Source organism: Schistocerca piceifrons, unplaced genomic scaffold, assembly GCF_021461385.2.
Source record: "Schistocerca piceifrons isolate TAMUIC-IGC-003096 unplaced genomic scaffold, iqSchPice1.1 HiC_scaffold_1544, whole genome shotgun sequence".
Lineage (NCBI taxonomy): Eukaryota > Metazoa > Arthropoda > Insecta > Orthoptera > Acrididae > Schistocerca > Schistocerca piceifrons.
This window is the reverse complement of record NW_025727396.1, coordinates 14,321,930-14,347,336: the sequence shown is the minus strand read 5'-3', so window position 1 is coordinate 14,347,336 and position 25,407 is coordinate 14,321,930.

The following is a 25,407-nucleotide window of genomic DNA, read 5'->3' as shown; positions in this document are numbered from 1 at the left end:
ACCTTCTTATTGACGATGAAACACAGAAATTGCATCGGAATAAAATAGAAAAGGCACAATGCCGACTTAAGTACAAGAATACTTACTCTTCTTACTGACTATGATTTGAACCATTCCTGTGACACTAGTTATAGATTCCGATGCTTCACTCCAGGTTTACTGTATCCCTTGGACCTTCTTATTGACGATAAAACACAGAAATTGCATCGGAATTAAATACAAAAGACATAAGGCCGACTTAAGGACAAGAAGACTGACTCTTCTTACTGACTATGCTTTGAACCATTCCTGTGACACTAGTTATAGATTACGATGCTTCACTTCAGGTTTACTGTATCTATTGGACTTTCTTATTGACGATGAAACACAGAAATGGCATCGTAATTAAATACAAATGGCACAATGCCGACTTAAGTACATGAATACTGACTCTTCTTCCTGACTATGATTTGAACCATTCCTGTGACACTAGTTATAGATTTCGAAGCTTCACTTCAGGTTTACTGTATCATTTGGACCTTCTTATTGACGATGAAACACAGATATTGCATCGGAATTAAATACAAAAGACACAATACCGACTTAAGTACAAGAAGACTGACTCTTCTTACTGTCTATGTTATGAACCATGCCTGTGACACTAGTTGGCGATTCCGATGCTTCACATCAGGTTTACTCTATCATTTGGACCTTCTTATTGACGATAAAACACAGAAATTACATCGGAATTAAATACAAAAGGTACATTGCCAACTTAAGTCCAAAGAGACTGACTCTTCATACTCACTATGTTTTGAACCATTCCTGTGACACTAGTTATAGATTCCGATGCCTCACTTCAGGTTTACTGTATCCCTCTGACCATCTTATTGACCATGAAACACAGAAATTGCACCGGAATTAAATGAAAAAGGCACAATGCCGACTTAAGTACAAGACGTTTGTATCTTCTTACTGTCTATGCTTTGAACCATACCTCTGACACTAGTTATAGATTCCGATGCTGCGTTCCAGGTTAACTGTATCCCTTGGACCTTCTCAATGACGATGAAACACAGAAATTGCATCGGAATTAAATACAAATGGCACAATGCCGACTTAAGGACAAGAAGACTGACTCTTCTTACTGAGTGTGTTTTGACCCATTCCTGTGACACTAGTTATAGATTCCGATGCCTCACTTCAGGTTTACTGTATCCCTCTGACCTTCTTATTGACGATGAAACACAGAAATTGCACCGGAATTAAATACAAAAGGCACAATGCCGACTTAACTACATGAAGACCGGCTCTTCTTACGGACTATGTTTTCAACCATTCCAGTGACACTAGTTATAGATTCCGATGCTTCACTTCAGGTTTACTGTATCATTTGAACCTTCTTATTGACGATGAAACACAGAAATTACATCAGAATTAAATACAAAAGGCACATTGCCGACTTAAGTACAAAAAGACTGACTCTTCTTACTGACTATGTTTTGAAACTTTCCTGTGACACTAGTTATACATTCCGATGCCTCACTTCAGGTTTACTGTAGCCCTGGGACCTTTTATTGACGATGAAACACAGAAATTGCATCGGAATTAAATACAAAAGGCACAATGCCGACTTAAGTACAAGAAGACTGTATCTTCTTACTGTCTATGTTTTGAACCAATCCTGTGACACTAGTTATAGATTCCGATGCTTCACTTCAGGTTTACTGTATCCCTCTGACCTTCTTATTAACGATGAAACACAGAAATCGCATCGGAATTAAATACAAAAGGCACAATGTCGACTTAAGTACAAGAGACTGACTCTTCTTACTGTCTATGTTTGAACCATTCCCGTGACACTAGTTATAGATTCCGATGCTTCACTTCAGGTTTATTGTATCCCTTGCACCTCCTTATTGACGATGAAACACAGAAATTGCATCGGAATTAAATACAAAATGCACAATGCCGACTTAAGTACATGAAGACCGACTCTTCTTACTGACTATGTTTTGAACCATTCCTGTGACACTAGTTATAGATTCCGATGCTTCACTCCAGGTTTACTGTATCCCTTGGACCTTCTTATTGACGATGAAACACAGAAATTGCATCGGAATTAAATACAAAAGGCCCAATGCCGACTTCAGGACAAGAAGACTGACTCTCCTTACTGACTATGTTTTGAACCATTCCACTGACACTAGATATAGATTCCGATGCTTCACTCCAGGTTTCCTGTATCCCTTGGACCTTCTTATTGACGATGAAACAAAGAAATTGCATCGGAATGAAATACAAAAGGCGCAATGCCGACTTAAGGACTAGAAGACTGACTCTTCTTACAGACTATGTTTTGAACCATTCCTGTGACACTAGTTATATATTCCGATGCTTTACTTTAGGTTACTGTATCCCTTGGACCTTCTTATTGACGTTGAAACACAGAAATTGCATTTGAATTAAATACAATAGGCACAATGCTGACTTAAGTATAAGATGTCTGACTCTTCTTACTATGTTTTGAACCATTCATGTGACACGAGTTATAGATTCCGATGCTTCACTTGAAGTTTACTGTATCCTTGGACCTTCTAATTGACGAAGAAATACAGAAATTGCATCGGAATTATATACGAAAGGCACAATGGCGTCTTAAGGACAAGAAGACTGACTCTTCTTACTGCCTATGTTTTGAACCATTCCTGTGACACTAGTTATAGATTGCGATGCTTCACTTCAGGTTTACTGTATCCCTCTGACCTTCGTATTGACGATGAAACACAGAAATTGCACCGGAATTAAATACAAAAAGCTCAGTGCATACTTAAGTACAAGAGACTGACTCCTCTTACTCTCTATGTTTTGAACCATTCCTGAGACACTAATTATCGATTCCCATGTTTCACTTCCGGTTTACTGTATCCCTCGGACCTTCTTATTGACGATGAAACACAGAAATTGCATCGGAATTAAATACAAAATGCACAATGCCGACTTAAGTACAAGAAGTCTGACTCTTCTTACTGTCTATGCTTTGCACCAATCCTGTGACACTAGTTATAGATTCCGATGCTTCACTTCAGGTTTACTGTATCCCTTGGACCTTCTTATTGACGATGAAACTGAGAAATTGCATCGGAATTAAATACAAAACTCACAATGCCGACTTGAGTTCAAAAAGACTGACTCTTCTTACTGACTATGCTTTGAACCATTCCTGTGACACTAGTTATAGATTCCGATGCTTCACTTCAGGTTTACTGTATCTCTTGGACCTTCTTATTGACGATGAAACTCAGAAATTGCATCAGAATTAAATACAAAGGGCACAATGCCGACTTACGTAGAAAAAGACTGACTCTCCTTACTGACTATGTTTGAACCATTCCTGTGACAATAGTTATTGATTCCGATGCATGACGTCAGTTTTACTGTATCCCTTTGACTTTCTTTTGACGATGAAACACAGAAATTGCATCGGATTTAAATACAAAACGCACAATGCCGACTTAAGTACAAGAGACTGACTTTTCTTACTGACTATATTTTGAACCATATCTGTGACACTAGTTATAGATTCCGATGCTTCACTTCAGGTTTACTGTATCCCTCTGACCTCCTTATTGACGATGAAACGCAGAAATTGCACCGGAATTAAATACAAAAGGCACAATGCCGACTTAAGTTCAAGAAGACTGACTCTTCTTACTGTCTATGATTTGAATCTTTCCACTGACACTAGTTATAGATTCCTATGCTTCACTCCAGGTTTACTGTATCCCTTGGACCTTCTTATTGACGATGAAACAAAGACATTGCATCGGAATTAAATACAAAAGGCATAATGGCGACTTATGGACAAGAAGACTGACTCTTCTTACAGACTAAGTTTTGAACCATTTTTGTGATACTGGTCATATATTCCGATGCTTCACTTTAGGTTACTGTATCCCTTGGACCTTCTTATTGACGTTGAAACACAGAAATTGCACCGGAATTAAATACAAAAGGCACAATGCGGACTTAAGTACAGGAAGACTGACTCTTCTTACTGTCTATGTTTAGAACCATTCCATTGACAGTAGTTATAGATTCCGATGCTTCACTCCAGGTTTACTGTATCCCTTGGACCTTCTTATTGTCGATGAAACACAGAAATTGCATCGGAATTAAATACAAAATACACAATGCCAAATTAAGTACAAGAAGTCTGACTCTTCTTACTGTCTATGTTTTGCATCTATCCTGTGACACTAGTTATAGATTCCGGTGCCTCACTTCAGGTTTACTGTATCCCTTGGACCTACTTATTGACGATGAAACTCAGAGATTGCATCGGAATTAAATACAAAAGGCACAATGCCGACTTAAGTACAAGAAGATTGACTCTTTTTACTGACTATGTTTTGAACCATTCCTGTGACACTAGTTATAGATTCCGATGCTTCACTTCAGGTTTACTGTATCCCTTTGACCTTATTATTGACGATGAAACACAGAAATTGAATTGGAATTAAATACAAAAGGCACTATGCCAACTAAAGTACTAGAGACTGACTCTTCTTACTGTCTATGTTTTGAACCATTCCTGTGACACTAGTTATAGATTCCGATGCTTCACTTCAGGTTTACTGTATCCCTTGGACCTTCTTATTGACGATGAAACACAGAAATTGCATCGGAATTAAATACAAAAGGCACAATGCCGATTTAAGTACAAGAAGACTGTATCTTCTTACTGTCTATGTTTTGAACCAATCCTGTGACACTAGTTATAGATTTCGATGCTTCACTTCAGGTTTTCTGTATCCTTTGGACCTTCTTATTGACGATGAAACTCAGAAATTGCATCGGAATTAAACACAAAGGGCACAATGCCGACTTAAGTAGAAAAAGACTGACTCTTCTTACTGACTATGTTTGAACCATTCCTGTGACACTAGTTATAGATTCCGATGCTTCACTTCAGGTTTACTGTATCCCTCTGACCTTCTTATTGACGATGAAACACAGAAATTGCATCGGAATTAAATAGAAAATGCACAATGCCTACTTAAGTACAACAGGACTGACTCTTCCTACTGTCTATGTATTGATCCATTCCTGTGACACAAGTTATAGATTCCGATGCATGACGTCAGTTTTACTGTATCCTTTGGACCTTCTTATTGACGATGAAACACAGAAATTGCATCGGAATTGAATACAAAACGCACAATGCCGACTTAAGTACAAGAGACTGACTTTTCTTACTGACTATATTTTGAACCATATCTGTGACACTAGTTATAGATTCCGATGCTTCACTTTAGGTTTACTGTATCCCTCTGACCTTCTTATTGACGATGAAACACAGAAATTGCATCGGAATTAAATACAAAAGACATAAGGCCGACTTAAGGACAAGAAGACTGACTCTTCTTACTGACTATGTTTTGAACGATTCCTGTGACACTAGTTATAGATTACGATGCCTCACTTCAGGTTTACTGTATCTGTTGGACTTTCTTATTGTCGATGAAACACAGAAATGGCATCGTAAGTAAATACAAAAGGCACAATGCCGACTTAAGTACATGAATACTGACTCTTCTTCCTGACTATGTTTTGAACCATTCCTGTGACACTAGTTATAGATTCCGAAGCTTCACTTCAGGTTTACTGTATCATTTGGACCTTCTTATTGACGATGAAACACAGATATTGCATCGGAATTAAATACAAAAGGCACAATACCAACTTAAGTACAAGAAGACTGACTCTTCTTACTGTCTATGTTATGAACCATGCCTGTGACACTAGTTGGCGATTCCGATGCTTCACCTCAGGTTTACTGTATCATTTGGACCTTCTTATTGACGATGAAACACAGAAATTACATCGGAATTAAATACAAAAGGTACATTGCCAACTTAAGTACAAAAAGACTGACTCTTCATACTGACTATGTTTTGAACCATTCCTGTGACACTAGTTATAGATTCCGATGCCTCACTTCAGGTTTACTGTATCCCTCTGACCTTCTTATTGACGATGAAACACAGAAATTGCACCGGAATTAAATGAAAAAGGCACAATGCCGACTTAAGTATAAGACGACTGTATCTTCTTACTGTCTATGCTTTGAACCATACCTGTGACACTAGTTATAGATTCCGATGCTGCACTCCAGGTTAACTGTATCCCTTGGACCTTCTCAATGACGATGAAACACAGAAATTGCATCGGAATTAAATACAAATGGCACAATGCCGACTTAAGGACAAGAAGACTGACTCTTCTTACTGAGTGTGTTTTGACCCATTCCTGTGACACTAGTTATAGTTTCTAATGCCTCACTTCAGGTTTACTGTATCCCTCTGACCTTCTTATTGACGATGAAACACAGAAATTGCACCGGAATTAAATACAAAAGGCACAATGCCGACTTAACTACATGAAGACCGGCTCTTCTTACGGACTATGTTTTGAACCATTCCTGTGACACTAGTTATAGATTCCGATGCTTCACTTCAGGTTTACTGTATCATTTGGACCTTCTTATTGACGATGAAACACAGAAATTACATCAGAATTAAATACAAAAGGCACATTGCCGACTTAAGTACAAAAAGACTGACTCTTCTTACTGACTATGTTTTGAAACTGTCCTGTGACACTAGTTATAGATTCCGATGCCTCACTTCAGGTTTACTGTATCCCTGGTACCTTTTATTGACGATGAAACACAGAAATTGCATCGGAATTAAATACAAAAGGCACAATGCCGACTTAAGTACAAGAAGACTGTATCTTCTTACTGTCTATGTTTTGAACCAATGCTGTGACACTAGTTATAGATTCCGATGCTTCACTCCAGGTTTACTGTACCCCTTGGACCTTCTCATTGACGATGAAACACAGAAATTGCATCGGAATTAAATACGAAAGGCACAATGACGACTTAAGGACAGGAAGACTGACTCTTCTTACTGACTATGTTTTGAACCATTCCTGTGACACTAGTTATAGATTCCGATGCTTCACTACAGGTTTACTGTATCCCTTGGACCTTCTTATTGACGATGAAACACAGAAATTGCATCGGAATTCAATACAAAGGCACAATGCCGACTTAAGGACAAGAAGACTGACTCTTCTTACTGACTATGTTTTGAACCATTCCTGTGACACTAGTTATAGATTCCGATGCTTCACTTCAGGTTTACTGTATCCCTCTGACCATCTTATTGACGTTGAAACACAGAAATTGCATCGGAATTTAATACAAAAGCCACAATGCCGACTTCAGTACTGTCTATGTTTTGAACCATACCTGTGACACTAGTTATAGATTCCGATGCTTCACTCCTGGTTTACTGTATCCCTTGGACCTTCGTATTGACGATGAAACACAGAAATTGCATCGGAATTAAATACAAAAGACACAAGGCCGACTTAAGAACAAGTAGACTGACTCTTCTTGCTCGCTAAGATTTGAACCATTCCACTGACACTAGTTATAGATTCCGATGCTTCACTTCAGGTTTACTGTATCCCTCTGACCTTCCTATTGACGATGAAGCACAGAATTTGCACCGGAATTAAATACAAAAGGCACAATGCAGACTTAAGTACAAGAAGACTGACTCTTCTTACTGTCTACGTTTTGAACCATTCCATTGACACTAGTTATAGATTCCGATGCTTCACTTCAGGTTTACTGTATCCCTTGGACCTTCTTATTGACGATGAAACACAGAAATTGCATCGGAATTAAATACAAAAGGCACAATGCCGACTTAGGTACATAAAGACTGACTCTTCTTATTGTCTATGTTTTGAACTATTCCTGTGACACCAGTTATAGATTCCGATGCTACACTCTAAGTTTACTGTATCCCTTGGACCTTCTTATTCACGATGACACACAGAAATTGCATCGGAATTAAATACAAAAGGCACAATGCAGACTTAAGGACAAGAAGACTGACTCTTCTTAATGACCATGCTTTGAACCATTCCTACGACACTAGTTATAGATTCCGAAGCTTCACTTCAGGTTTACTGCATCCCTCTGACCTTCTTATTGACGATGATACACAGAAATCGCATCGGAATTAGATACAAAAGGCAAAATGCCGACTTAAGTACAAGAAGACTGTATCTTCTTACTGTCTATGTTTTGAAAAATTCCTGCGACCCTAGTTATAGATTCCGATGCTTGACTTCAGTTTTATTGTATCCCTTGGACCTTCTTGTTGACGATGAAACTCAGAAATTCCATCGGAATTAGAAAAAAGAGCACAATGCCGACTTAAGTACAAAAAGACTGACTCTTCTTACTGACTATGTTTTGAACCATTCCTGTGATACTAGTTATAGATTCTGATGCTTCACTTCAGGTTTACTGTATCCCTCTGACATTCTTATTGGCGATGAAACCCAGAAATTGCATCGGAGTTAAATACAAAAAGCACAATGCAGACTTAAGTACAAGAAGACTGACTCTTCTAACTGACTATGTTTGAAAAATTCCTGTGGCACTAGTTATAGATTCCGATGCTTCACTTCAGGTTTACTGTATCCCACTGACCTTCTTATTGACGATTAAACACAGAAATTGTATCAGAATTAAATACAAAAGGCACAATGCCGACTTAAGTACAAGAAGACTGACTCTTCTTACTGTCTATGATTTGAACCATTCCTGTGACACTAGTTGCAGATTCCGATGCTTGAATTCAATTTTACTGTATCCCTTGGACCTTCTTATTGACGATGAAACACAGAAATTGCATCGGAATTAAATAGAAAATGCACAATGCCGACATAAGTACAAGAGCCTGACTCTTCTTACTGACTAAATTTTGAACCCTTCCTGTGACACTAGTTATAGATTCCGATGCTTCACTTCAGGTTTACTGTATCCCTCTGACATTCTTATTGACGATGAAACACAGAAATTGCATCGGAATTAAATAGAAAAGGCACAATGCCGACTGAAGTACAAGAGGACTGACTCTTCTTACTGACTATCCTTTTAACCATTCCTGTTACACTAGTTGTAGATTCCGATGCTACACTTCAGGTTTACTGTATCCCTCTGACTTCTTATTGACGATGAAACACAGAAATTGCATCGGAATTAAGTACAAAAGTCACAATGACGACTTAAGTACTGTCTATGATTTGAACCATTCCTGTGACACTAGTTATAGATTCCGATGCTTCACTCCAGGTTTACTGTATCCCTTGGACCTTCTTATTGACGATGAAACACAGAAATTGCATCGGAATTAAGTACAAAATGCATAAGGCCGACTTAAGGACAAGAAGACTGACTCTTCTTACTGACTATGTTTTGAACCATTCCTGTGACACTAGTTATAGATTCCGATGCTTCACTCCAGGTTTACTGTATCCCTTGGACCTTCTTATTGACGATGAAACACAGAAATTGCATCGGAATTAAATACAAAATGCACTATGCCGACATAAGGACAAGAAGACTGACTCATCTTACTGACTATGTTTTAAACCATTCCTGTGACACTAGTTGTAGATTCTGATGCTTCACTTCAGGTTTACTGTATCCCTCTTTCCTTCTTATTGACGATGAAACACAGAAATTGCATTGGAATTAAATACAAAAAGCACAATGCTGACATAAGTACAAGAAGACTGTATCTTCTTATTGTCTATGATTTGAACCATTCCTGTGACACTAGTTATAGATTCCGACGCTTCACTCCAGGTTTACTGTATCCCTTGGACCCTCTTATTGACGACGAAACACAGAAATTGCATCGGAATTAAATACAAAAGGCACAATGCCGACTTAGGGACAAGAAGACTGACTCTTCCTACTGTCTATGTTTTGAACCATTCCTGTGACACTAGTTATTGTTTCCGATGCTTTACTTCAGGTTTACTGTATCCCTCTGACCTTATTGACGGTGAACACAGAAATATCATCGGAACTAAATACAAAAGGCACAATACCGACTTAAGTATAAGATGACTGACTCTTCTTACTGTCTATGCTTTGAACCATTCCTGTGACACTAGTTAGCGATTCCGACACTGCACTTCAGGTTTTTTGTTTCAGTTGGACCTTCTTATTAACGATGAAGCACAGAAATTACATCGGAATTAAATACAAAAGGCACATTGCCGACTTAAGTACAAAAAGACTGACTCTTCTTAGTGACTATGTTTTGAACCAATCCTGTGACTCTACTTATAGATTCCGATGCCTTACTTCAGGTTTACTGTATCCCTCTGACCTTCTTATTGACGACGAAACACAGAAATTGCACCGGAATTAAATAGAAAAGGCACAATGCCGACTTAAGTACAAGAAGACTGACTCTTCTTACTGTCTATGTTTTGAACCATTCCTGTGACACTAGTTATAGATGCCGGTGCTTGACGTCAGGTTTACTGTATCCCTTGGACCTTCTTATTGACGATGAAACACAGAAATTGCATCGGAATTAAATACAAAATGCACAATGCCGACTTAAGTACAAGAAGACTGTATCTTCTTACTGTCTATGTTTTGAACCATTCCTGTGACACTAGTTATAGATAGCGATGCTTCAGTTCAGGTGTACTGCATCCCTTGGACCTTCTTATTGTCGATGAAACACAGAAATTGCGTCGGAATTAAATACAAAATGCACAATGCCGACTTAAGTACTGTCTACGTTTTGAACCATTCCTGAGACACTAGTTATAGATTCCGATGCTTCACTCCAGGTTTACTGTATCCCTTGGACCTTCGTATTGACCATGAAACACAGAAATTGCATCGGAATTAAATATAAAAGGCACAAGGCCGACTTAAGTACAAGAAGACTGACCCCTCTCACTGACTATGTTTTGAACCATTCCAGTGACACTAGTTATAGATTCCGATGCTTCACCTCAGGTTTACTGTATCCCTCTGACCTTCCTATTGACGATGAAACACAGAAATTGCATCGGAATTAAAAACAAAAGGCACAATGCCGACTTAAGTACAAGAAGATCGACTCTTCTTACTGTCTATGATTTGAACCATTCCAATGACACTAGTTATAGATTCCGATGCTTCACTCCAGGTTTACTGTATCCCTTGGACCTTCTTATTGACGATGAAACACTGAAATTGCATCGGAATTAAATAGAAAAGGCAATATGCCGACTTAAGTACAAGAAGACTGACTCTTCTTACTGACTATGCATTGAACCATTCCATTGACACTAGTTATAGATTCCGATGCTTCACTCCAGGTTTACTGTATCCCTTGGACCTTCTTATTAACGATGAAACACAGAAATTGCATCGGAATTAAATACAAAAAGCACAATGCCGACTTAAGGACAAGAAGACTGACTCTACTTAGTGACTATGTTTTGAACCATTCCTGTGATATTAGTTATAGTTTCCGAAGCTTCACTTCAGGTTTACTGTATCCCTCTGACCGTCTTTTTGACGATGAAACACAGAAATTGCATCGGAATTAAATACAAAAATCACAATGCCGACTGAAGTACAAGAAGACTGTATCTTCTTGCTGTCTATGTTATGAACCATTCCTGTGACACCAGTTATAGATACCGATGCTTCACTTCAGGTTTACTGTATCCCTCTGACCTTCTTATTGACAATAAAACACAGAAATTGCATCGGAATTAAATATAAAAGGCACAAGGCCGACTTAAGGGCAGGAGGACTGACTCTTCTTACTGACTATGTTTTGAAACATTCCTGTAACACTAGTTATAGATTCCGATGCTTCACTTCAGGGTTACTGTATCCCTCTGACCTTCTTATTGACGATGAAACACAGAAATTGCATCGGAATTAAATACAAAAGGCACAATGCCGACTTAAGGACACGAAGACTGACTCTTCCTACTGTCTATGTTTTGAACCATTCCTGTGACACTAGTTATAGATTCCGATGCTTCACTTCAGGTTTACTGTATCCCTTGGACCTTCCTATTGACGATGAAACACAGAAATTGCATCGGAATTAAATACAAACGACAGAATGCCGACTTAAGTACAAGAAGACTGTATCTTCTTACTGTTTATGTTTTGAACCATTCGTGTGACACTAGTTACAGATTTCGATACTTCACTTCAGGTTTACTGTATCCCTCTGACCTTCTTATTGACGATGAAACACAGAAATTGCGTCGGGGTTAAATACAAAAGGCACAATGCCGACTTCAGTACAAGAAGACTGTCGCTTCTTACTGACTATGTTATGAACCATTCCTGTGACACTAGTTATAGATTCCGATGCTTCACTTCAGGTTTACTGTATCCCTTGGACCTCCTTATTGTCGATGAAACACTGAAATTGCGTCGGAATTAAATACAAAAGGCACAATGCCGACTTAAGGACAAGAAGACTGCCTCATCTTACTGACTATGTTTTAAACCATTCCTGTGACACTAGTTATAGATTCCGATGCTTCACATCAGGGTTACTGTATCCCTTGGACCTTCTTATTGTCGATGAAACACTGAAATTGCATCGGAATTAAATTCCAAAGGCACAATGCCGACTTAAGTACAAGAAGACTGACTCTTCTAACTGACTATGTTTTGAACCATTCCTGTGACACTAGTTATAGATTCCGATGCTTCACTTCAGGTTTACTGTATCCCTCTGCCTTTCTTATTGACAATGAAACACAGAAATTGCACTGGAATTAAATACAAAAGGCACAATGCCTCCTTAAGTACAAGAAGACTGACTCCTCTTACTATCTATGTTTTGAACCATTCCACTGACACTAGTTATAGATTCCGATGCTTCACTCCAGGTTTACTATATCCCTTGGACCTTCTTATTGACGATGAAACACTGAAATTGCATGGAACGAAATAGAAAAGGCACAATGCCGACTTAAGTACAAGAAGACTGACTCTTCATACTGTCTATGTTTTGAACCATTCCTGTGACACTAGTTATAGATTCCGATGCTTCACTTCAGGTTTACTGTATCCCTGTGACCTTCTTATTGACGATGAAACACAGAAATTGCATCGGAATTAAATAGAAATGGCACAATGCTGACTTAGGTACAAGAACACTGACTCTTCTTACTGTCTATGTTATGAAAAATTCCTGCGACACTAGTTATAGATTCCGATGCTTGACTTCAGTTTTATTGTATCCCTTGGACCCCCTTGTTGACGATGAAACTCAGAAATTCCATCGGAATTAGAAAAAAGAGCACAATGCCGACTTAAGTACAAAAAGACTGACTCTTCTTACTGACTATGCTTTGAACCATTCCTGTGATGCTAGTTATGGATTCTGATGCTTCACTTCAGGTTTGCTGTATCCCTCTGACCTTCTTATTGGCGATGAAACACAGAAATTGCATCGGAGTTAAATACAAAAAGCACAATGCAGACTTAAGTACAAGAAGACTGACTCTTCTTACTGACTATATTTTGAAAAAGGTCCTGTGGCACTAGTTATAGATTCCGATGCTTCACTTCAGGTTTACTGTATCCCTCTGACCTTCTTATTGACGATTAAACACAGAAATTGCATCGGAATTAAATACAAAATGCACAATGCCGACTTAAGTACAAGAAGACTGACTCTTCTTACTGTCTATGATTTGAACCATTCCTGTGACACTAGTTGCAGATTCCGATGCTTGAATTCAGTTTTACTGTATCCCTTGGACCTTCTTATTGACGATGAAACACAGAAATTGCATCGGAATTGAATACAAAATGCACAATGCCGACATAAGTACAAGAGCCTGACTCTTCTTACTGACTAAATTTTGAACCCTTCCTGTGACACTAGTTATAGTTTCCGATGCTTCACTTCAGGTTTACTCTATCCCTCTGACATTCTTATTGACGATGAAACACAGAAATTGCATCGGAATTAAATAGAAAAGGCACAATGCCGACTGAAGTACAAGAAGACCGACACTTCTTACTGACTATCCTTTTATCCATTCCTGTTACACTAGTTGTAGATTCCGATGCTACACTTCAGGTTTACTGTATCCCTCTGACTTCTTATTGACGATGAAACACAGAAATTGCATCGGAATTAAGTACAAAAGTCACATTGACGACTTAAGTACTGTCTACGTTTTGAACCATTCCTGTGACACTAGTTATAGATTCCGATGCTTCACTCCAGGTTTACTGTATCCCTTGGACCTTCTTATTGACGATGAAACACAGAAATTGCATCGGAATTAAATACAAAATGCACTATGCCGACTTAAGGACAAGAAGACTGACCTTTCCTACTGTCTATGTTTTGAACCATTCCTGTGACACTAGTTATTGTTTCCGATGCTTTACTTCAGGTTTACTGTATCCCTCTGACCTTATTGACGGCGAAACACAGAAATATCATCGGAACTAAATACAAAAGGCACATTACCGACTTAAGTATAAGATGACTGACTCTTCTTACTGTCAATGCTTTGAACCATTCCTGTGACACTAGTTAGCGATTCCGACACTGCACGTCAGGTTTTTTGTATCATTTGGACCTTCTTATTAACGATGAAGCACAGAAATTACATCGGAATTAAATACAAAAGGCACATTGCCGACTTAAGTACAAAAAGACTGACTCTTCTTACTGACTATGTTTTGAACCAATCCTGTGACACTACTTATAGATTCCGATGCCTTACTTCAGGTTTACTGTATCCCTCTGACCTTCTTATTGACGACGAAACACAGAAATTGCACCGGAATTAAATAGAAAAGGCACAATGCCGACCTAAGTACAAGAAGACTGACTCTTCTTACTGTCTATGTTTTGAACCACTCCTGTGACACTAGTTATTGATTCCGATGCTTGACTTCAGGTTTACTGTATCCCTTGGACCTTCTTATTGACGATGAAACACAGAAATAGCATCGGAGTTAAATACAAAAGGCACAATGCCGACTTAAGTACAAGAAGACTGTATGTTCTTACTGTCTATGTTTTGAACCATTCATGTGACACTAGTTATGGATTCCGATGCTTCACTCCAGGTTTACCGTATCCCTTGGACCTTCATATTGACGATGAAACACAGAGATTGTATCGGAATTAAATACAAAGGCACAATGCCGACTTAAGGACGAGATGACTGACTCTTCTTACTGACTTTGATTTGATCCATTCCTGTGACACTTGTTATAGATTCCGATGCTTCACTTCAGTTTTACTGTATCCCTCTGACCCTCTTATAGACGATGAAACACAGAAATTGCATCGGAATGCAATACAAAAGGCACAATGCCGACTTAAGTACAAGAAGACTGACTCTTCTTACTGTCTATGTTTTGAACCATTGCTGTGACACTAGTTATAGATAGCGATGCTTCAGTTCAGGTGTACTGCATCCCTTGGACCTTCTTATTGTCGATGAAACACAGAAATTGCATCGGAATTAAATACAAAATGCACAATGCCGACTTAAGTACTGTCTACGTTTTGAACCATTCCTGAGACACTAGTTATAGATTCCGATGCTTCACTCCAGGTTTACTGTATCCCTTGGACCTTCGTATTGACCATGAAACACAGAAATTGCATCGGAATTAAATATAAAATGCACAAGGCCGACTTAAGTACAAGAAGACTGACCCTTCTTACTGACTATGTTTTGAACCATTCCAGTGACACTAGTTATAGATTCCGATGCTTCACCTCAGGTTTATTGTATCCCACTGACCTTCCTGTTGACGATGAAACACAGAAATTGCATCGGAATTAAATACAAAAGGCACAATGCCGACTTAAGTACAAGAAGATCGACTCTTCTTACTGTCTATGTTTTGAACCATTCCATTGACACTAGTAATAGATTCCGATGCTTCACTCCAGGTTTACTGTATCCCTTGGACCTTCTTATTGACGATGAAACACTGAAATTGCATCGGAATTAAATAGAAAAGGCAATATGCCGACTTAAGTACAAGAAGACTGACTCTTCTTACTGACTATGCATTGAACCATTCCATTGACACTAGTTATAGATTCCGATGCTTCACTCCAGGTTTACTGTATAATTTGGAACTTCTTATTCACGATGAAACACAGAAATTACATCGGAATTAAATACAAAAGGCACAAAGCCGACTTAAGTACAAGAAGACAGTCACTTCTAACTATATATGATTTGAACCATTCCACTGCCACAAGTTATAGATTCCGATTCTTCACTCCACGTTGACTGTATGCCTTGGACCATCTTATTGACGATGAAACACTGAAATTGCATCGGAATTAAATACAAAAGGCAAAATGCCGTCTTAAGTTCAAGAAGACTGACTCGTCCTAATGCCTATGTTTCGAAACATTCCTGAGACACTAGTAATAGATTCCGATGCTTCACTTCAGGTTCACAGTATCCCTCTGACCTTATTGACGATGAAACACAGAAATTGCACCGAATTAAATACAAAAGGCACAATGCCGACTTAAGGGCAGGAAGACTGACTCTTCTTACTGACTATGTTTTGAACCATTCCTGTGACACTAGTTATAGATTCCGATGCTTCACTTCAGGTTTACTGTATCCCTTGGACCTTCCTATTGACGATGAAACACAGAAATTGCATCGGAATTAAATACAAACGACAGAATGCCGACTTAAGTACAAGAAGACTGTATCTTCTTACTGTTTATGTTTTGAACCATTCGTGTGACACTAGTTACAGATTTCGATGCTTCACTTCAGGTTTACTGTATCCCTCTGACCTTCTTATTGACGATGAAACACAGAAATTGCGTCGGGGTTAAATACAAAAGGCACAATGCCGACTTAAGTACTAGAAGACTGACGCTTCTTACTGACTATGTTATGAACCATTCCTGTGACACTAGTTATAGATTCCGATGTTTCACTTCAGGTTTACTGTATCCCTTGGGCCTTCTTATTGTCGATGAAACACTGAAATTGCGTCGGAATTAAATACAAAAGGCACAATGCCGACTTAAGGACAAGAAGACCGCCTCATCTTACTGACTATGTTTTAAACCATTCCTGTGACACTAGTTATAGATTCCGATGGTTCACTTCAGGTTTACTGTATCCCGTGGACCTTCTTATTGTCGATGAAACACTGCAATTGCATCGGAATTAAATTCCAAAGGCACTATGCCGACTTAAGGACAAGAAGACTGACTCTTTTTACTGACTATGATTTGAACCATTCCTCTGACACTAGTTATAGATTCCCATGCTTCACTTCAGGTTTTCTGTATCTCTCTGACCTTCTTATTGACGATGAAACACAGAAATTGCATCAGAATTAAATACAAAAGGCACAATGCCGACTTAAGTACTGTCTGTGTTTTGAAGCAATCCCCTTGCCTGTAGTTATAGATTCCGATGCTTCACTCCAGGTTTACTGTGTCCCTTGGACCTTCTTATTGACGATGAAACACTGAAATTGCATCGGAATTAAATAGAAAAAGCACATTGCCGACTTAAGTACAAGAAGACTCACTCTTCTTACTGACTATGTTTTGAACCATTCTTGTGACACTAGTTATAAATTCCGATGCTTCACTTCACATGTACTGTATCCTTTGGACCTTCTTCTTGACGATGAAATACAGAAATTGCATCGGAATTAAATACAAAAGGCACAATGCCGACTTAAGTACAAGAAGAATGACTCTTCCTACTGACTATGTTTTCAACCATTCCTGTGACACTAGTTATAGATTCCAATGCTACACTCCCGGTTTACTGTATCCCTTGGAGCTTCTTATTGACGATGAAACATAGATATTGCATCGGAATTAAATACATAAGGCACAATGCCGACTTAAGGACAAGAAGACTGACTCTTCTTTCTGACTATGTTTTGAACCATTCCTGTGACACTAGTTATAGATTCCGATGCTTCACTTCAGGTTTACTGTATCCCTCAGACCTTCTTATTGACGATGAAACACAGAGATAGCATGGGAATTTAATACAAATGCACAATGCCGACTTAAGTACAGGAAGACTGTATCTTATAACTGTCTATGCTATGAACCATTCCTGTGACACTAGTTATAAATTCCGATGCTTCTCTCCAGGTTTACTCTATCCCTTGGACCTTCTTATTTACGATGGAACACAGAAATTGCATCGGAATTAAATACAAGAGGCACAATGCCAACTTAAGTACAAGAAGACAGACTCTTCTTACTGACTATGTTTTGAACCATTCCTGTGACACTAGTTATAGATTCCGATGCTTCACTTCAGGTTTACTGTATCCCTCTGACCTTCTTATTGAAGATGGAACACAGAAATGGCACCGGAATTAAATACAAAAGGCACAATGCCGACCTAAGTACAAGAAAACTGACTCTTCTTACTGTCCATGCTTTGAACCATTCCATTGACATTAGTTATAGTTTCCGATGCTTCACTTCAGGTTTACTGTATAATTTGGAACTTCTTATTGACGATGAAACACAGAAATTACATCGGAATTAAATACAAAAGGCACAATGCCGACTTAAGTACAAAAAGACGGACTCTTGTTACTGACTAAGTTTTGAACCATTCCTGTGACACTAGTTATAGATTCCGATGCTTAACTTCAGGTGTACTGTATCCCTCTGACATTCTTATTGACGATGAAACAAAGAAATTGCATCGGAATTAAATAGAAAAGGCACAATGCCGACTTAAGTACAAGAAGACTGACTCTTCTTACGGTCCATGTTTTGAACCATTCCTGTGACACTAGTTATAGATTCCGATGCTTGACTTCAGGTTTACTGTATCACTACGACCTTCTTATTGACGATGAAACACAGAAATTGCACCGGCAATAAATACAAAAGGCACAATGCCGACTTAAGTACAAGAAGACTGACTCTTCTTACTGTCTATGATTTGAACCATTATATTGACACTAGTTATAGACTCGGATGCTTCACTCCAGGTTTACTGTATCCCTTGGACCATCTTTTTGACGTAGAAACACTGAAATTGCATCGGAATTATATAGAAAGGGAACATTGTCGACTTAAGTACAAGAAGACTGACTCTTCTTACTGTCTATGTTTTGAACCATTCCTGTGACACTAGTTATAGATTCCGATGCTTCACTTCAGGTTTACTGTATCCCTTGGACCTTCTTATTGACGATGAAACACAGAAATTGCATCGGAATTAAATACAAAAGGCACAATGCCGACTTAGGTACATGAAGACTGACTCTTCTTACTTTCTATGTGTTGAACCCTTCCTGTGACACTAGTTATAGATTCCGAAGTTACACTCCAGGTTTACTGTATCCCTTGGACCTTCTTATTGACGATGAAACACAGAGATTGCATCGGAGTTAAATACAAAAGGCACAATGTCGACTTAAGTACAAGAAGACTGACTCTCCTTACTGACTATGTTTTGAACCATTCCTGTGACACTAGTTATAGATTCCGATGCTTCACTTCAGGTTTATTGTATTCCATGGACCTTCTTATTGCCGATGAAACACTGAAATTGCATCGGAAAAAAAATACAAAAGGCACAATGCCGACTTAAGGACAAGAAGACTGACTCATCCTACTGACTATGTTTTGAACCATTCCTGTGACACTAGTTATAGATTCCGATGCTTCACTTCAGGTTTACTGTATCCCGTGGACCTTCTTATTGTCGATGAAACACAGAAATTGCATCGGAATTAAACCCAAAAGGCATAATGCCGACTTAAGTACAAGAAGACTGACTCTTCTTACTGTCTATATTTTAACAATTCCATTGACACTAATTATAGATTCAGATGTTTCACTCCAGGTTTACTGTATCCCTTAGACCTTCTTAATGACGATGAAACACTTAAATTGCATTGGAATTAAATACAAAAAGCACAATGCCGACTTAAGTACAAGAAGACTGACTCTTCTTACTGACTATGTTTATAACCATTCCTGTGACACTAGTTATAGATTCCGATGCTACACTCCAGGTTTACTGTATCCCATGGACCTTCTTATTGACGATGAAACACAGAAATTGCAGCGGAATTTACGACAAAAGTCACAATGCCGACTCAAGTACAAGAAGACTGACTCTTCCTACTGACTATGATTTGAACCATTCCTCTGACACTAGTTATAGATTCCGATGCTTCACTTCAGGTTTACTGTATCGTTTGGACCTTCTTGTTGATGATGAGACACAGAAATTGCATCGGAATTTAATACAAAAGGAACAATGGCGACTTAAGTACATGAAGACCAACTCTTCTTACTGACTATGATTTGAACCATTCCTGTGACACTAGTTATGGATTCCGATGCTTCACGTCAGGTTTACTGTATCATTTGGACCTTCTTATTGACGATGACGCACAGAAATTACGTCGGAATTAAATACAAAATGCACAGTGCCACCTTAAGTACAAAAAGACTAACTCTTGTTACTGACTATGTTTTAAACCATTCCTGTGACACTAGTTATAGATTCCGATGTTTCACTTCAGGGTTACTGAATCCCCCTAACCTTCTTATTCACGATGAAACACAGAAATTATATCGGAATTAAATACAAAAGGCACAATGCCGACTTAAGGACAAGAAGACTGACTCTTCTTACTGACTATGTTTGAACCATTCCTGTGACACGAGTTATAGATTCCGATGCTTCACTTTAGCTTTACTGTATCCCTCTGACCTTCTTATTCACGATGAAACACGGAAATGGCACCGGAATTAAATACAAAAGGCACATCGCCGACATAAGTACATAAAGTTCGATACTTCTTAGTGACTATGTTTTGAACCATTCCTGTGACACTAGTTATGGATTCCGATGCTTCACTTCAGGTTTACTGTATCCCTTGGACCTTCGTAATGACGATGAAACACTTAAATTGCATTGGAATTAAATACAAAAAGCACAATGCCGACTTAATTACAAGAAGACTGACTCTTCTTACTGACTATGTTTTTAACCATTCCTGTGACACTAGTTATAGATTCCGATGTTACACTCCAGGTTTACTGTATCCCATGGACCTTCTTATTGACGATGAAACACAGAAATTGCATCGGAATTAAATACAATAGGCACAATGCCGACTTAAGTACAAGAAGACTGTATCTTCTTGCTGTCTATGTTTTGAACCATTCCTGTGACACTAGTTATTGATTCCGATGCTTCACTTGAGGTTTACTGTATCCTTTGGACCTTCTTATTGACGATGAAACACAGAAATTGCAGCAGAATTAAATAAAAAATGCACAATGCCGCCTTCAGGACAAGAAGACTGACTCTTCTTACTGACTATGTTTTGAACCATTCCTGTGACACTAGTTATAGATTCCGATGCTTCACTTTAGGTCTACTGTATCCCTGGACCTTCTTGTTGACGATGAAACACAGATATGGCATCGGAAGAAAATACAAAAGGCACAATGCCGACATAAGTACAAGAAGACTGACTCTTCTTACTGACTATGTTGTGAACCATTCCTGTGACACTAGTTATATATTCCGATGCTTCACTCCAGGTTTAGTGTACCCCTTGGACATTCTTATTGACGATGAAACACAGAAATTACATCGGAATTAAATACAAAAGGCACAATGCCGAAATATGTACATGAAGACTGACTCTTCTTACTCTCTATGTTTTGAACCCTTCCTGTGACACTAGTTATAGATTCCGAACCTACACTCAAGGTTTACTGTATCCCTTGGACCTTCTTATTGACGATGAAACACAGAAATTGCATCGGAATTAAATACAAAAGGCACAATGCCGACTTAAGGAAAAGAAGACTGACTCTTCTTACTGACTATGTTTTGAACCATTCCTGTGACACTAGTTATAGTTTCCGTTGCTTTACTTCAGGTTTACTGTATCATTTGGGCCTTCTTATTGACGATGACTCACAGAAATTAAATCGGAATTAAATACAAAATGCACAATGCCGACTTAAGTACATGTAGACTGACTCTTCTTACTGACTATGATTTGAACCATTCCTGTGACACTAGTTATAGATTAGGATGCTTCACTTCAGGTTTACTGTATCCCTTGGACCTTCTTGTTGACGATGAAACACAGATATTGCATCGGAATTAAATACAAAAGGCACAATGCCGACTTAGGTACATGAAGACTGCCTCTTCTTATTGTCTATGTTTTGAATCATTCCTGTGACACTAGGTATAGATTCCGATGCTACACTCACGGTTTACTGTATCCCTTGGACCTTCTTATTGACGATGAAACACAGAAATGGCATTGGAAGAAAATACAAAAGGCACAATCCCGACTTAAGTACAAGAAGACTGACTCTTCTTACTGACTATGTTTTTAACCATTCCTGTGACACTAGTTATAGATTCCGATGCTACACTCCAGGTTTACTGTATCCCATGGACCTTCGTATTGACGATGAAACACAGAAATTGCATCGGAATTTACGACAAAAGTCACAATGCCGACTCAAGTACAAGAAGACTGACTCTTCCTACTGACTATGTTTTGAATCATTCCTGTGACACTAGTTATAGATTCCGATGCATCACTTCAGGTTTACTGTATCCCTGGTCCTTCTTATTGACAATGAAACACAGAAATTACATCGGAATTAAATACAAAAGGCACAATGCCGACTTAAGTACATGAAGACTGACTCTTCTTACTGACTATGATTTGAACCATTCCTGTGACACTAGTTATAGATTAGGATGCTTCACTTCAGGTTTACTGTATCCCTTGGACCTTCTTGTTGACGATGAAACACAGATATTGCATCGGAATTAAATACAAAAGGCACAATGCCGACTTAGGTACATGAAGACTGCCTCTTCTTACTGTCTATGTTTTGAATCATTTCTGTGACACTAGTTATAGATTCCGATGCTACACTCACGGTTTACTGTATTCCTTGGACCTTCTTATTGACGATGAAACACAGAAATGGCATTGGAAGAAAATACAAAAGGCACAATGCCGACTTAAGTACAAGAAGACTGACTCTTCTTAGTGACTATGTTTTTAACCATTCCTGTGACACTAGTTATAGATTCCGATGCTACACTCCAGGTTTACTGTATCCCATGGACCTTCTTATTGACGATGAAACACAGAAATTGCATCGGAATTTACGACAAAAGTCACAATGCCGACTCAAGTACAAGAAGACTGACTCTTCCTACTGACTATGTTTTGAACCATTCCTGTGACACTAGTTATATATTCCGATGCTTCACTCCAGGTTTAGTGTACCCCTTGGACATTCTTTTTGACGATGAAACACAGAAATTGCATCGGAATTAAATACAAAAGGCACAATGCCGACATAGGTACATGAAGACTGACTCTTCTTACTGTCTATGCTTTGAACAATTCCTGTGACACTAGGTATAGATTCCGATGCTACACTCCAGATTAACAGAATCCCTTGGACCTTCTTATTGACGATGAAACACAGAAATGGCATCGGATGAAAATACAAAAGGCACAATGCCGACTTAAGTACAAGAAGACTGACTCTTCTTACTGACTATGGTTTGAACCATTCCTGAGATACTAGTTTTAGATTCCGATGCTACACTCCAGGTTTACTGTATCCCATGGACCTTCTTATTGACGATGAAACAAAGAAATTCCATCGGAATTAAATATAAAAGTCACAATGCCGACTCAAGTACAAGAGGAATGACTCTTCTTACTGACTATGTTTTGAACCATTCCTGTGACACTAGTTATAGATTCCGATGCTTCACTTCAGGTTTACTGTATCCCTGGTCCTTCTTATTGATGATGAAACACAGAAATTACATCGGAATTAAATACAAAAGGCACAATGCCGACTTAAGTACATGAAGACTGACTCTTCTTACTGACTATGATTTGAACCATTCCTGTGATACTAGTTATAGATTAGGATGCTTCACTTCAGGTTTACTGTATCCCTTGGACCTTCTTGTCGACGATGAAACACAGATATTGCAACGGAATTAAATGCAAAAGGCACAATGCCGACTTCGGTACATGAAGACTGACTCTTCTTACTGTCTATGTTTTGCGCAATTCCTGTGACACTAGGTATAGATTCCGATGCTACACTCCAGGTTAACAGTATCCCTTGGACCTTCTTATTGACGATGAAACACAGAAATGGCATCGGAAGAAAATACAAAAGGCACAATGCGCGACTTAAGTACAAGAAGACTGACTCTTCTTACTGACTATGTTTTGAACCATTCCTGTGACACTAGTTATAGATTAGGATGCTTCACTTCAGGTTTACTGTATCCCTTGGACCTTCTTGTTGACGATGAAACACAGATATTGCATGGAATTAAATGCAAAAGGCACAATGCCGACTTCAGTACATGAAGACTGACTCTTCTTACTGTCTATGTTTTGAACAATTCCTGTGACACTAGGTATAGATTCCGATGCTACACTCCAGGTTAACAGTACCCCTTGAACCTTCTTATTGACGATGAAACACAGAAATGGCATCTTAAGAAAATACAAAAGGCACAATGCCGACTTAAGTACAAGAAGACTGACTCTTCTTACTGACTATGTTTTGAACCATTCCTGAGACACTAGTTTTAGATTCCGATGCTACACTCCAGCTTTACTGTATCCCGTGGACCTTCTTATTGACGATGAAACAAAGAAATTGCATCGGAATTTAATATAAAAGTCACAATGCCGACTCAAGTACAAGAGGACTGACTCTTCTTACTGACTATGTTTTGAATCATTCCTGTGACACTAGTTATAGATTCCGATGCTTCACTTCAGGTTTACTGTATCCCTGGTCCTTCTCATTGACAATGAAACACAGAAATTACATCGGAATTAAATACAAAAGGCACAATGCCGACTTAAGTACATGAAGACTGACTCTTCTTACTGACTATGATTTGAACCATTCCTCTGACACTAGTTATAGATTCCCATGCTTCACTTCAGGTTTTCTGTATCTCTCTGACCTTCTTATTGACGATGAAACACAGAAATTGCATCAGAATTAAATACAAAAGGCACAATGCCGACTTAAGTACTGTCTGTGTTTTGAAGCAATCCCCTTGCCTGTAGTTATAGATTCCGATGCTTCACTCCAGGTTTACTGTGTCCCTTGGACCTTCTTATTGACGATGAAACACTGAAATTGCATCGGAATTAAATAGAAAAAGCACATTGCCGACTTAAGTACAAGAAGACTCACTCTTCTTACTGACTATGTTTTGAACCATTCTTGTGACACTAGTTATAAATTCCGATGCTTCACTTCACATGTACTGTATCCTTTGGACCTTCTTCTTGACGATGAAATACAGAAATTGCATCGGAATTAAATACAAAAGGCACAATGCCGACTTAAGTACATAAAGACTGACTCTTCTTACTGACTATGTTTTGTACCATTCCTGTGACACTAGTTATAGATTCCA